The following is a 14,526-nucleotide window of genomic DNA, read 5'->3' as shown; positions in this document are numbered from 1 at the left end:
AATTATAACATAACATATTTTCCCATGCATCAGATATAAAAATACACATCCCATATAAACATGAATACACATCAAAGAGTAACATGAGGTTCTTTTATTGATTTTTTTTTATTTAGAACCTCACGCCTCACAAGCTGCAAAATGGTTTTTATCATTGTGGCAGCCTTTTTTTTTAATTCAATGTCTTTGTGACTACCTAAAAGAATAAATAATTCAATTGTTCCCTCGACTCACTTTTTATTATCATAAAGTGTTTCAATATTTCTGAGAAATTGCATTTCAGGGTACATTAAGTGCCTTTCTTCTAACCTTATGAATCATGCCAGTGTTTCAACTTTCAACCAATCATAGCACTGAGATAGAATTACAGATAGAACATTTTCACAATTTGAGTGCCTAGTGTCATCTCTTTGTTGGCCGTAAAGTGCATCCATGAAAGAGACACTATCTTAATTCAATTAACCTTTTTTTTTTTTTTTTTCAGATATGTCATGTTCTCGTAGCTGGAAGTGGAAAGCAGAATAATAATTATTACTTTTGTTACAGTCAGCATGCAGTGTGTATTGAAAGCATGACTCATGACTCAAGGATGAGTTTTCTTATTGTTTTCCTTATTATTCCAGACTCTTATTAAAGGTCTTCAATCTTTCTCTTCTTGTGTTGTATACCCAAATCGGCCAGTTGTATTTGCCACTGTAGATGCTGGGCATACAACTGTCTGATAACTTGAGAGTTCTGTCAACCCATGACAATTAGCACAGTGGAAATTTTGCATAATGGGAATGTCATTCCATTAATTCACACTATGTTGCCAGGGTGGCTCTCTCCATACACAGCATCTGGGTCCTGTTACATAAATAAAATTTTGTGCGGGCACCAAATGATGACTCCTCACTATTATAGACTTTAAAAAACTTCAACAAGCTTGACATGATACCGCATTCCTTCTGGAGCTCAGGGAGAAGATCTCGTCATCATCAAAAGTCTGCGGCTGCGACTGCTGCTGTGGTGGCGGCGGCGGCGGCGGCGGCGGCTGCACTGGTGCCTTCACCCTATCACATTAAATAAGATCAATACTGAAGCTAGTGGACTAGACTTGACAGGCAACTCACTGACCGGCATCAGCCGGTGTTGGTGATGCTGGTGCTGATGGCTCCAACAGTGTGACAGTGCTGCCGGAGCCTGCGAGGCAAACCAGAGTTATATAGTCTGAATGCATTTCATGTGAATGTGTCCCATGTAGAGATAGCAGAACATACCTTGTATGAAGCAGGTGGCATCTTGGGAAGGACATACATTTGTTGTCTGTCCCCCCAGGGATCCCCTCCAACACAGGCTTGCCTTTACAAAAATTTACATTTAATTAAGAAATAAGATGAAGAAATAACATGGTCTTAACTTTACTTAACTTAACTTAACTTAACGTTACTTAACTTTTTCTCTCTGTTTTATAACTGTGGCGTTGCCTTTCTTCTTTATTTCTTCTTTTACCTTCTCATTAGCCTCCATGAGGATTTCCGCCTCGGACAGAGAAAAGTACGCCCCTATCGTTGTCATGGTGAATCCCTGAATCTGCGCTCGATAATGGGGGTCTATTTAAGGAAGCAGTGTGCGCGCACTTATCCAGGATAGGTTTCACCTGGCTTGATGAATCCGTGTCCGCTCATCCTGGGTGGGTTTTTGTGCAACCAAATAAGCCTCGACACGCGTGTTTGAAGGAGGTTTACTTACTGATTTTGGATTACGGAATCCTACTTTCGGGCCCCAGGACACGCTCCTACTTACACAGGAACAAAGAAACAATATTTCTGCAGCTGCAGTGAAAATGCAACTTGTGTGTTTCCATCCAAGCTGCAGCCACGGACGTATTATAAGAACTGGCGAACGGACTGGCAATATGCTTCTTATATTTTCCCAGTGGCCAACTCGAAGTACTGCAGCCAAAACAGTCGATCGGGGCCCAAAAAGCGTTGTACCCCATTAAACCACAATACAAAAATAATCACCAGCAGTACAGCTGACAGGACACCCTTTGACCTGAAATACAGTTTTAGAGCACATTTTTTTGTTGTTTTATTTTGTTTTTAAATCCTGGACTTGTAGCCTTTCTCTCTCTCTCTCTCTCTCTCTCTCTCTCTCTCTCTCTCTCTCTCTCAATACATATATATATATATATATATATATATATATATATATATATATATATACATATGTACATATAAACCATCAAAAATTTGTGCGTTGTGTCTCGGCTCCTTCTGATTGGCCGATGTGTCCTGATGCATCATGTGACTTACAGCAGCATGATGGGAAGTGACACTACTGCCCTATGGGAACTGTATAATGAGGAAGCAACCTGGAAGCCATTTCAAAATGGTGGACTTTTTGGGCGTATGCTCTAGCTAGCTAGCAACTTCAATTGAAACGAATGGGTCGCCCTATTGGACGCTAAGTGGTTGCAGCTCAAATAAAACTTTTTCAACGTTCAAATCTGCAGTGCTGCTGGACTATGTTTCGAACTTCCTGGACTTCAGCTCCAACCTGCGCAGGGAGGAAATGGAGGAATGATTTTGCAGAAAAGGGTTGCAGGAGGAAGAGCGGAATTCTGGGAGTGTTTGCTCATAATATAATATATATAATAATATAATATATCATTGCATAATAAGGGAAGAAATAGCAGCACTGTGTGTGTGTGTGTGTGTGTGTGTGTGTGTGTGTGTGTGTGTGTGTGTGTGCATGCCTTAATGCCTTTTTGTGTGTATGTGTCTGTGTCTGTGTCTGTCTGTCTGTGTGTGTGTGTGTGTCAGTGTTTGGAGCAGTCTGTGTGTGTCGGGCTAAATGAACGTGATTGTATTTATTTGCTGGCTGTGTTTGGAATACTAGAAGCCTTAGGGGCCTTCACGGACGTGTGTGTGTGTGTGTGTGTGTGTGTGTGTGTGTGTGTGTGTGTGTGTGTGTGTGTGTGTGTGTGTGTGTGAACGCTTCAGAGAGTGGAAAAGAGACAGTTGGAAGTTCTCTCTGCCATCCCCATGGTGCCGAGGCGTAGAACACACACATACACACACACATGCACACACACACACACACACACACACACTGGGTCACTGACTCCCCAGTTGAAATGCACTGTTTTTTGGAGGCCCAACCATCCTGATGTTCTTCTCTTAAGAAGTCTGTTAAAATTTAGTTGTGCAACAACAAATAAATTAAGTGGAAAAGCAAAAAACAAAATTCCTCAGTGTGTATTTTCAGAACAAGTCGACCAAGAATCATTTCCCACTTGGCCACTGCTGCATCTCACAAAAGAGTCACTGCATGGACATCACAGCTATTTTTTCATAAGTTGAATAAATATTGGTCATCTCATTGGCTGCCGAACATGAAATTATTTTAGTCATGTAAAATCAAAAATTGAAAATATTCGGCTGACAAGAAGAAAAAATGAGGTCAAACCCGTAAGGAGTTGATTGACTGGAAAACCGTCCATGTAGTTTCAACTCTTTTTTTTGTTTGTTTTTTCGTTGTTTTGTTTGTTACTTCCTTAAATACAGTTTTTGTTGCTGCTCCACCTTCCTCTGTTTTGTTCCCTCTGAGGTTTTTTTTTTTTTTCCTCTCGGCTGCAGTTTGTCCTAGTCCTCTGACACTTTGACCACATGCAGTCTGGCTTGTCCACAAGCTTTTTCTGGAATCTTCCTACTCCTCCTCCTCCTGCTCTCCACACTCCCCCCTTCCTCCTCGTCTTCCTCGCTGTCCACCTCCACCTCCTCCCGCTCCTCCTCCAGTGGAGAACCAGAGCAAGTCAACCAACTTGGCAAAAAACAAAAAGAGATCTGAGGCCCTGTTTGCACTTGGCCACTTGTAACTGTTTTGGGGGATCGTATCACGAGTACGCATCTTGAAGCATCTCTTCGCACTTTGCATTTTTAACCACTACTTGCGGACTATATCAAGTCACTCGTTTTAATTCTACTGCAGCTCGTATGGATCCGAACGAGGAGTAACGACTGGTGGGACAGAGAATCCGGGAAAGGCAACGTTTAAAAAAAAAAAAAAAAAAAACATTTTCAGGAGCATTTCAGTGAAAACCCCGGCTTCATGTAAACACAAGGCCAAACTGCATAAATATTTGTGCGTTTTCAGAGAAACGCAAATTCGTGTAAACTGCCCCTTAGAGACCTACAGATTCAAAGACTCAGGGGTAGATCCACAAAGCGGTTGCCCGGCTTTTGCGCCTGAAAATCCGTCTAGATATCGCTGATGATTCCGATCCACAGAGGGGACGCTGACGTGAAAATCGGCGCACAATGCGCCGAGGCGCAGGTAGCGGCAGGGCTGCTCCAGACTCATTTGAATGTATTTAAATGAGTCATTACGCGCAAAAGGACACACCCCCTTCTACGCAAATATGCCTCATTCAAACAGCGGCAGATCCAGGAAGACTTTGCGCTCGTGTCCGCACGCAGTTTGACAGACGCAAACACCGCCAGCCAAAACCAGGCGCAGCTTCTGTCTGTCCAAGTGTTTCTGGCTTCTGAGTGAAACTGTCCTCTCTGAAAAGCCTGAGATATATATATGGCTCCCCAAATCTTATATATAGATAGGCATAGACCACAGTATATATGCCAATATTTTAGATAGGCTATGAAAAATACAAATGCTACTCAGGTGTTGGTGACTGACGCGTCTTGCGTCTTGACTTTCTTTCCATGATGGCAGCAGTCTTGGTAGACGGAGGAGGCATCGTAATGCCAGGAGCACACAGGAGCGCCTTTATCCTAGCAGAGTTTCACTGTCACTCACCAACAACCTTTGGCGCAAACTGCTCTCAGGTTGCCAGACCGCAACATTCGCACCTGTTTCAGGTGCCGCATTTGCGGGCGTGTTTGCGCCTGCATGTCATCAGCGCAAAAAACCTTTGTGGATACCCGCAAACGCGCCGCATTTTACCACTGCGCGCCCTTCTTTGAGGATCTGCCCCTCAGAGACTTGGAGACTTGGACTTAGCGTGTTCAGAGAGCAGCAGCTGGTTTTCAACCATCGCAGAGACAAGATCCTTAATGACACGTTGGTCCACATCCTCACATCCTTCCTGTAGGGTAAGTATAAGCCCTGTGTGTGTGTGTGTGTGTGTGTGTGTGTGTGTGTGTGTGATCAAGATGAGATATATGATCCTCGGTTGATGTGTCCAATGTCTTGTGTTTAAAAAAAAAAAAGAAATCCACATGCAAAAATACAATTATGAAGGAGGGAGTCACGACGTTTACATGACACTCGAGAAAACCAAATTATTGCCTTGGTCCAATTATGATCAGACAACTGAAGGGCATGCAAACGTTTTAGTCCGATTGAGACACCCAGACAAAGCGATTGGAATTAAAATTTCTCCCTCATGTATACGCCTGAGTCGGAGTATAACTGGACAATGCGTGTCCGCATGCACCACACCCCCGCACTGGCGTCTGCCCCCAGAACAATAACATTAACAACACGAGCTCCATCAACGCGTGTGTCAACGAGTTTGTGTACAACTGAGGACACAAGCAAGAACCTTTTTCTGTAATCTGTAAAAAAAAAAAAAAAAAAGAGTTTGCAACGACACAGTGCTCTGTAAAACTCGCCAGTTCATACAGAACAATGGCGCTTCTCATCTGCAATGGAATTGGGGCTCGTAGTTTCGTCCTGGAGGCTCATAACATCTTCACAAGTCCACAAAGTTCTCACAAAGTAACTCACATGATCGGCGCGCTATTTGTAAATGTCTTCAAAACTCTTTCATTACCGTGTGTTGTGTTTTCTGCTTCATTTCTCAACACAATGAAAGGAGTTGGTAGATACGTTTAATTGCCTTTACTGAAGCTCCATACAGTACAATACAATTACAAACCCTCTCCCACCAGTCTGTTTTCCAAACCTGTATGCACCAAGAACGAAGGGTCCGGATCACTCGCCACGGTGACAAGACACGATTTTGTTGTCGCACTCCAACAGCACACGACGTTGTAGTCTGCCTCTCCAAATCACCATCAGGTTTCTTTACCGAACAGCCGCTGTGCCGCCATCAGCGGATTGGAAAAAAAATATTACCTGGATGCTGACTTCATAATTTTCCTAATTTCCTCATTTTGATTTACTAATACCAAAAAGAAAGCTGTGCTAGCTGTGAGTCTCGATAGCTCACAGAGGAAGACAGCTGACAGATTATTATATATATATAAATATACATATATATATATATATATATGTGTATAAATATATATATAGTGTTTATTTGGGTGAAATGAAGTCCAGCTCGATGCAAATTTCCATATAATATATTTCCTCTTATTTAAATTGTCATTAGTGCGCAGCGCTCACTTACAAGAGTATATTCACTGTGGTAGATGTGGGCTTCTACAGTAAAATGTTGTGTACGTTTGTGAATTTCTGACCAATCCGCTGACGGTGGCGCAGCACATCTGTAGCTGTTCGCTGAGGAAACTTGTTAAATTGAAGACCAGTACGGACGTCACACCGGTGTTGTATCGTGCTCCTGTTGTTTTGTTACTGTACGCCGAAAGAGGTTAAACGGAAGTTAAAACCCTGAAAAGACTCATATCGCCCCCTGGTGTGGTGGAGGTGGACGCATTCCCGTCAATAATTCTCAGATTTTCTCAGCTGCATGTAAACTGGGACAAGGAGAGAAGTCCGATTGGACGAGAAAACCGAATCGCAAGCTTAGTCCGATTAAGCTCCGCGTGTAAACGTAGTCATTGATTGTGAATCTGAGAGTGTGTGTGCGTGTGTGGGTGTGTTTGTGTGCGTGTCTGTGTCTGTGTGTGTCTGTGTGTGCAGCAGATAGCTCCTGTGTTTATTCAGTTGGACAGCAGGAAGGAAGGAAGGCAGGTTAACGAGCTGCCGACTGCAGGCACATGGCGGGTCCAGCCTACGCACACACACACACACACACACACACACACACACACACACTCACGCACACACACACACATGCACACACCGCTGCGGGTGTAAGGAAACCTCAGTGCTTACGAGCTGATTCAGGAACTCTGACAGCTGCTGAGCGCAGTTTTGCTATCCTGCTCGAGGACCAGCCGAAAGCCACCTTGAAGATGTGCACAATCAATCCTACATCCCTCAAAGCTGCCGCCGCAGATCGCTCCTCTTGGCTTGGACTCTGCCAACAGGGAGTGCAACTGGCAGAAGAGGAGATAATGAGAAAGCGCCTGGCAAAAAAAAGTAAGAGGAGAATGGCCAAGACTCCCCTTGTCTCAGCGGGTCAGATTTACACCTGCCCTGTCTGTGGCAGACAGTGTGCATCTCGCATTGGACTATATAGTCATCAAAGGACCCACAAAAAGTAGCGGAAGTCATCATCGGTCACGATGGACTACCTTAAGCAAGTAAGTGTTTGTGTGTGTGTGTGTGTGTGTGTGTGTGAAAAGGAGAGTGTTGCATGTACCATGAACACTCTCTCACCTTTGACCCTGCCTCCTCACCCCTCTCACCTCCTCCTCCACACACACCTTGTCTAATGGAGGCCAGACTTTGAGAAATTCCAATGTGGCCCTTGTTATTGTTGTTGTGTTGCTGTTGTTGTCACACACACACACACACACGACAGGGAGAAGACACAGCGTGTGTTCGGATGGGAGGGCTCTGTTTAGCAGGAATACCAACACACACACACACATATATGTCTTGCCTGGAGAATTAATATATCATGGGGGGGGTGTGAATGTAGCCAATCAAGAAGGGAGCTAATCAGGAAGAAGGAGGCAGGTGTGAATAAAGGGTTAGAGTTAGAGTTAACCACTAACCCAGATTTATTTAGCTAAGCTACACGGGGGCTTCAGTGCTGTATTGGAAATATCACAATACGCCACACGTATAGTAGCATCTAAACTTTAGGATGCCTGATTTTTTTAATCTTCAAGTGTGGCTCTCTAGCGAATAAAGAAAAATCTCTGAAGATTTTTGAAAACCCTCCACAAAGGGAGCCGTAGGGATCTAGTGCAATGTTGCACTGGCAGTCGAGGTCGAGGGGGCATTGCATTACCGGCAGTAAGTCAAACTTGTTCCCAGTGCATGTTGGACTCTGGAAGGGCTGCCCTCTGTCACCTGTTCTGGTCATTATTTTCATGGACAGAATTTAAAGTTAAGTTCCAGTGATTGTCACATCCCGAAGGATGCATTATTTGTCCTCCGCATTTGACCCGTCCCCTGAGGGAGCAGTGGGCAGCAGCGGTGCCACGCCCACAAATCACATTGGGTGATCTAACCCCCCAATACTGAGTGCCAAGCAAGGGGGCAATGGGTACGATTTTTACCGCTTTTCGTATGACCCTGCCAGGGATTGAACCAGGAACCTACCATTCTCAAGGCAGACACTCTACCACTAGACCACTGAGCTGGACGAATTTCTAAGTGCAGCCAGGGGCCGGAGGGTTTCAACTTCAGAACCACATGATTGTGTCTCTGCTTCTTGCAGACGATGTCGTCATGTTGGCTTCATCGAGCCAGGACCTCCGATGTGCGCTGGGGCAGTTTGCAGCCAAGTCTGAAGTGGTTTGTCCTCTCTAAGTCAGTGGAGAATCCCTGCCTCAAGTGGAGGAAAGATGGAGCGTGACATTGACAGGCACATCGGTGCGGCGTCTGCAGTAATGCAGTCGTATCAATCTGTTGTGGTGAAGAAAGAGCTGAGCCGAAAGGCAAAGCTCTGGATTTACCAGTCGATCCACACTCCTACCCTTACCTATGTTCATGAGCTTTGGGCAATGACCAAAAGAACAAGATCGCAGATGCGAGCCGCCAAAATGATTTCCCTCCATTTGGTGAGTGGGCGCACCCTTAGGTACAGGGTGAGCAGCTCAGTCACCCTTAAGGGCAGGGTGAGGAGCTCAGTCACCCGGGAAGAGCTTGGAGTAGAGTCGCTGCTCATCCACATCCAGAGGAGCCAGCTGAGGTGGCTCTGGCATCTGGTCAAAACGCCTCCTGGAGGCCTCCCTTGGGAGGTGTTCTGGGCCTGCCCCACCAGAAAGAGGCCGCCGGAAGGACCAAGAACACTCTCGAGGGACTACGTCTCTCTGCTGGCCAGGGAACACCTCGTGATGTCTGGTTGTCTCTGCTGAGACTGTTGCCCCCCGCGACCCGACTCTGGATAAGCTTCAGAAAATGGAGAGATGGATTTTAAAAATCCTGGTGTGTGTTATCCCACTTTAGAGTCCAAACAATCGCAACGCGCTCACACATACGCGTCCTGCTGCACGTAGCCACCGTGTTGGAGTAGCTACCGTTAAGTTAAATCAGCTGAAGGTCTCCGAAATACACACACACACATGCAAACACATACACACACACAGTCACAACAACCAAAAAGCCCACAACTATCAAAACCTGTTACTTATGACAGGCTTAACAACAGCTCTTCAGCACATGCCAATGCGCTAGCGTTGCCTGTAAACACTGTGATCATGCTAACACTTGCATCCTAATGATAGATCAAGTGGTGACTTTCTGCCCACTTCTTGGGCTACATGCACAAAGTGTTCCTTCCCACAGGAAAGATAAATAAATGAACACTTCCCGCATTTTGGATGTTTTGCAACGTGGCGCTTTTGCGGCAGAAAATGTCTGTGTTACTATTGGTCAGTTCCTCAGAGGTCTTGATGAGCATCTGGATCATTTTGAACAGCTTTGCTACTCTCAAATGCAGCTCAACCAAACTGTAATCAGTAATAGTTCTGACCAGTGATACATTATGGGATGTTGACACTGTTAATAACAAAAAACAATGTTATTTTCCGCATGTTTATTTTTCTCCAGACTGAAAACGTACTGAACAGTGACCCCAAGTTGAGGTCCTCTGAAATATTCAGTTGTCTCTAATATATCATCCACTGTTTTATTCAGATACACAACAGTAGAGTTAAATAGCTCCACTTCAAGCAATAACAATTAGAATCAATAATCAGTCAAGGACTTTGAACACAATTTGCATATTTTAAATACTTTGAAATACAGAAGTAACCAGCATGTTTGCTTCCAATGAAAGGAGTAGAAAGTACATATATTTGAGTACAAATGTATTGAGTCAAAGAACAAAGTCGTCAGAAAAAGAAAAACTCAAATAAGATACAGATAGCTGAAAAATCTACTGTACGGTACGGTAACAAAGTATTTGTACTTCGTTACTTCCCACCTCTGGTACTAACCAAGCACTAAACTCTAAACAGTAGTGATGGTCACACTGTGGCCACGCCCATTCAACCCCCACCCACGTGGGAACTCCCTGTTTAGCCATCCCATAATTAGGCTCATTAAGTCAAGGATTGGGTTAGGTCAGCGCAACATCTGGTTCTCGTTTGACCACGGAGGACGGGAAGTTGGGGGAGAGGAAGAGAAGAAGAAAAGAATACAAGAGATGAGAAGATCAATGGGAAGTAGATAAAATTGTCAGTTGGTAAAAATTTGTACTTTGCAGTAAAGCGTCATTTGATTGAGGAGTGACTCTGGGTGAACAACGGGTCTGAGAGGTTGCAGTGTGAGTGTGGAGAGTTCTGAGCGAGTTCTGAGCGATTAACTCCCTGACAGGAGTGCGATTAATCGCGATTAAAAAAAATTAATCGATGCCCAGCATTAATTGGAATGAATTGGAAACAGCAGTCTGTCCTCTCTGGAGCGCCACAACCTTCTGCAAAGGTCAAACAAGGTCAGAAAGAGCTGGAATTCCAGGGAGGCTTTGGTCGGTCCAAGACCAACCAACTAACCAACTGACTAACCAACCAACCAATCAACCAACCAACCAACCAACAAATCAATTAACCATCCAACCAACCAACTTGCTAAACAACTGACAAACCAGCCAACCAACTTGCTAACCAACTAACTAGCAAATCAAGTCACCAACGAACTAGCTAACAAGCTAAAAACCAACTAACTACCTAACCGGCAAACCAACTAACTAACTAACCAATCAAACAACCAGCCAAACTAGCAAACCACACCAGTACATGTGCTAACCCACATGACTTTGTGCAACTGTGTGGTTCACTGTTGCATCAGGAAACACAGGTATCCATTTCACAGGCACACACACACAAACACACACACACACACACACACAAACACACAAACACACACACACACACACACACACAACCACACAGCATGTTTGTGTGTCAGTGTAAAGTTCATGCAGCTGATAAGGAACAGTTGAGTCAACAGAGAGCCTGCTGATATAGCTCCTCCGCTTCCGCTGCCCTGTTTACCTCATGATGGAGTCAACCGTGTGTGTGTGTGTGTGTGTGTGTGTGTGTGTGTGTGTGTGTGTCTTCTCCACCCAGTAAAAAGGCATTGGATCAGATCCACAATGAATGGAGCGCAGCCGTAAATTGCAGTGCGTTTTGTGGCGACTATGCAGCTATAATCTCCGCCACTTTTTATGTCGTATCCAGCAAGGATTTTTGCGCTAATGATAAGCAGCCGCAAAAACGCCCAGAAATAAGGCACCTGAGGAGTCAGAAGCGCAAATTGCACTCCAGTGACCTGACAGTGCGAGAGATCGTCAGACCAGAAGTTGAATTTTTGACGGAGTACTTTATTTCTGTTGTTGTCAAATCACATGCACATTGGCTTTCTCCTGAACTCACACCAAGAATGAGACAGTCGCACACGTCTCTCCAAACATCCCCAAAGCCCTGTGCAGAGTGCACAGTACACACACCGGTCTCTAGGCCTGCGCATCTTTCAATATCCATTCCTCAGATTACGATTTCATTAAAAAAAATAATAATAATAATAATCTTTAATTCAACTTGATTCTCGATTCAAAATAGATTTTTTTTTAAAATTCAAAAACATTTTTTTCCCGATTCATAATTATTTTCTATTCATTCAACACACAGGATTTCAGCATGTTGAATCATGTGGTTTGTGCCAACTGGACTTGTAGAGACATTTCAGCAGGCCTTTAATATATGCAGCCTCTCTAACACCAATGTTAGGTCAGGTTGACCAAAACAGATTGGCGAAGGCGTCAAGTAGCTCAGGTAGGGGTTTGTATCTTTGTCCTGCGATACTGTGGAGCGAATCCAGATATTGTTGGGGGAGGTGTTCAGCAAGGCGACACGGTGTCGCAGTGGTCAGCGCTGCCGCCTCACAGCAAGAAGGTCGTGGGTTCGATTCCGGACCTGGGACCTTTCTGTGTAGAGTTTGCATGTTCTCCCTGTGTCTGCGTGGGTTCTCTCCGGGTTCTCTGGCTTCCTCCCGCACTCCAAAAACATGCATGTGAGGTCAATTGAACATTCTAAATTGTCTGTAGGTGTGCATGTGAGTGTGAATGGTTGTTTGTCTGTGGTTTTGCGATGAACTGGCAACTTGTCCAGGGTGTCACCCTGCCTTCGCCCTAAGACAGCTGGGATAGGCTCCAGCAGACTCCCGTGACCCTGAATAAGCGGGTAGAGAAGATGGATGAATGAATGAAGGTGTTCAGCAAATTACATATGTATCTGCTCATTGTTTATTCATCTCATGCTCATGTTTATTCCGTGGTACAAAAGACTCGTACTCATGATGTTCGGTGAACAACTGCGTCGGCAACCCACTTGTCTCGGATACCCTCGTTCCTCTCGAGAGATTAAACACTTGCTTTTTCATCAGCCAGAGTTCAGAGCCATCCCTTCACTCACACCGCAGAGGCGCATAACGCTCCACGACAAAGTGAGCACGGGAATTTGAAGAATTCCCCCCCAAAAATTCACTTTAGCGTTGCAAAGTCTGCAAATTGCAAGAGTGACGTCAACTTCAAGCCCTTTTCTGCCCGAGCCCGGTTGACGGTAAAATCCGAAGTGTCTCAAAACGTTTCTTTTCAAAGTCTGCGGAGGGGGTTGTATTTCTTTAGGCCGCTGTTCTGTTGGCGACTCGGTTTCTTTTTCTTGAAGCTGTGACCGCCTGTGACTACTTTGGGGCAGGGAGGGGCTCGCGGCAGCACCTGTCGCTTGCCAAAAACGGGAACTGCTGAGGAACGATACATGCTTTCGTGACAGTCTCCAAAATATCAGAAGTCTCAAATCAAACCAGGAAAAGACGCTACATTTGTCGCTAGTCGCTTTTGACTAAAAAAAAGTTGCTAAGTTAATTGCAAGAACAAACCCAAACCTTCAAATCATTTTAGTTCGTCTGATTTCACAAAGAGAAACTCTGGCGCTCCTGTGCGCTCCAGGAATTAGGACTGTGGTGGTGATCGGAAGGCAGTCAAGGCGCGTCACTACATTTATGTATATTTCACTCATTCTTCAGATGAGGGATAAAACAGATTTTGAAAATCATTTTTAAAAAGTTTTGATAATATATTTGTAGAGAACAGTCCTGATTATCTAACCATGTGAAGGAACATGTTCTAAATAAAATCAGTTTTTATAAAAATGAGTCATGTTTCACTTTGGAACTTGATCTTTGTCAACTCCATCAGACCTACAAAAAGTGTCATTTCAACTCCTCCCTCCAAGAGGAAACCAAAGTCGTGAAAAACATTGGAATGCTATTTAGTTGCCATAAAATATAATGTATCAACTTGTATTGTGATTTCACACTATTCTAAAAGCCACAATTTAGAAATATCTGTTTCTAAAATATTTGCTTTTAATTTTAGTGTGATTAAAAAAACAATTTTCTTAAATAAATTAGACATAAGAGGATGCGTAACAGAATGTCCTTTACTACCTAAACTACAATAGATGAATTTAACAAGGAATAAACCGTTTTTTTTCCAAAATCAACAAAAAACATACATGTGACATAGTTGACTATGAACTGACGGTATTGAAAAAAAAAGCACAACATTAGCATTACTGACTTAAAAAAAAATAAAAAAAATCCAAAGATGTGGGAGACAATAGATGAACTACTCTTTTTCTTATATGCAACACACTGCAAATTTCACCATTTTCAACTGCTGTGTTTAAAAACAATGGACCCTTCTACTGTCCTTGCCCTATAACTCAAGCCTTCTTGTTCCTCTACAGTACATCTTATTATCTCCTCCCTCATTCCCTCTCTCTTGATACTCTTCTTTTCCCGTTGCCTTCCTCAATATGCGTTGCACTGTATGTGCTCACTGGATTGGACCGGTGTTGCATTTCCCATTTGTTTCACAATTATGTCTTCAACTGAGCAGAAACAGACGTCACTCCTTCCAAACTTTGCTTTAACCTTTTAATGTTGGACCATGGAGATGTAGAAGTAAAGTAAGTAAAGTAGTGAGTAGTGAGAAGTGATTTAAAAAAGTAAGCTTATTTGCACGACAATATATATATATATACATATACACACACACACACTTGATTTCCTACTATTTTTTCCTCTGCCTCCACCTTGAATGAGTCAGAGCAGCTGCAGTACAGTGTGGGAGGGGCTGAGACCCAATATCCTGCTGGTGGCCAGTCCACACACACACACACTCTCACACTTTATGAACACAAAAATCTCTATTTTGATGTGAAGCTGCTGCTGCTGCTGCTGCTGCTGCTTTTG

The sequence above is a fragment of the Nelusetta ayraudi genome, unplaced genomic scaffold (genome assembly GCF_046127955.1).
Source record: "Nelusetta ayraudi isolate G7.1 ecotype Tasmania unplaced genomic scaffold, CSIRO-AGI_Nayr_v1 ptg000011l, whole genome shotgun sequence".
Classification (NCBI taxonomy): domain Eukaryota; kingdom Metazoa; phylum Chordata; class Actinopteri; order Tetraodontiformes; family Monacanthidae; genus Nelusetta; species Nelusetta ayraudi.
Note: the sequence above shows the minus strand (reverse complement) of the source record.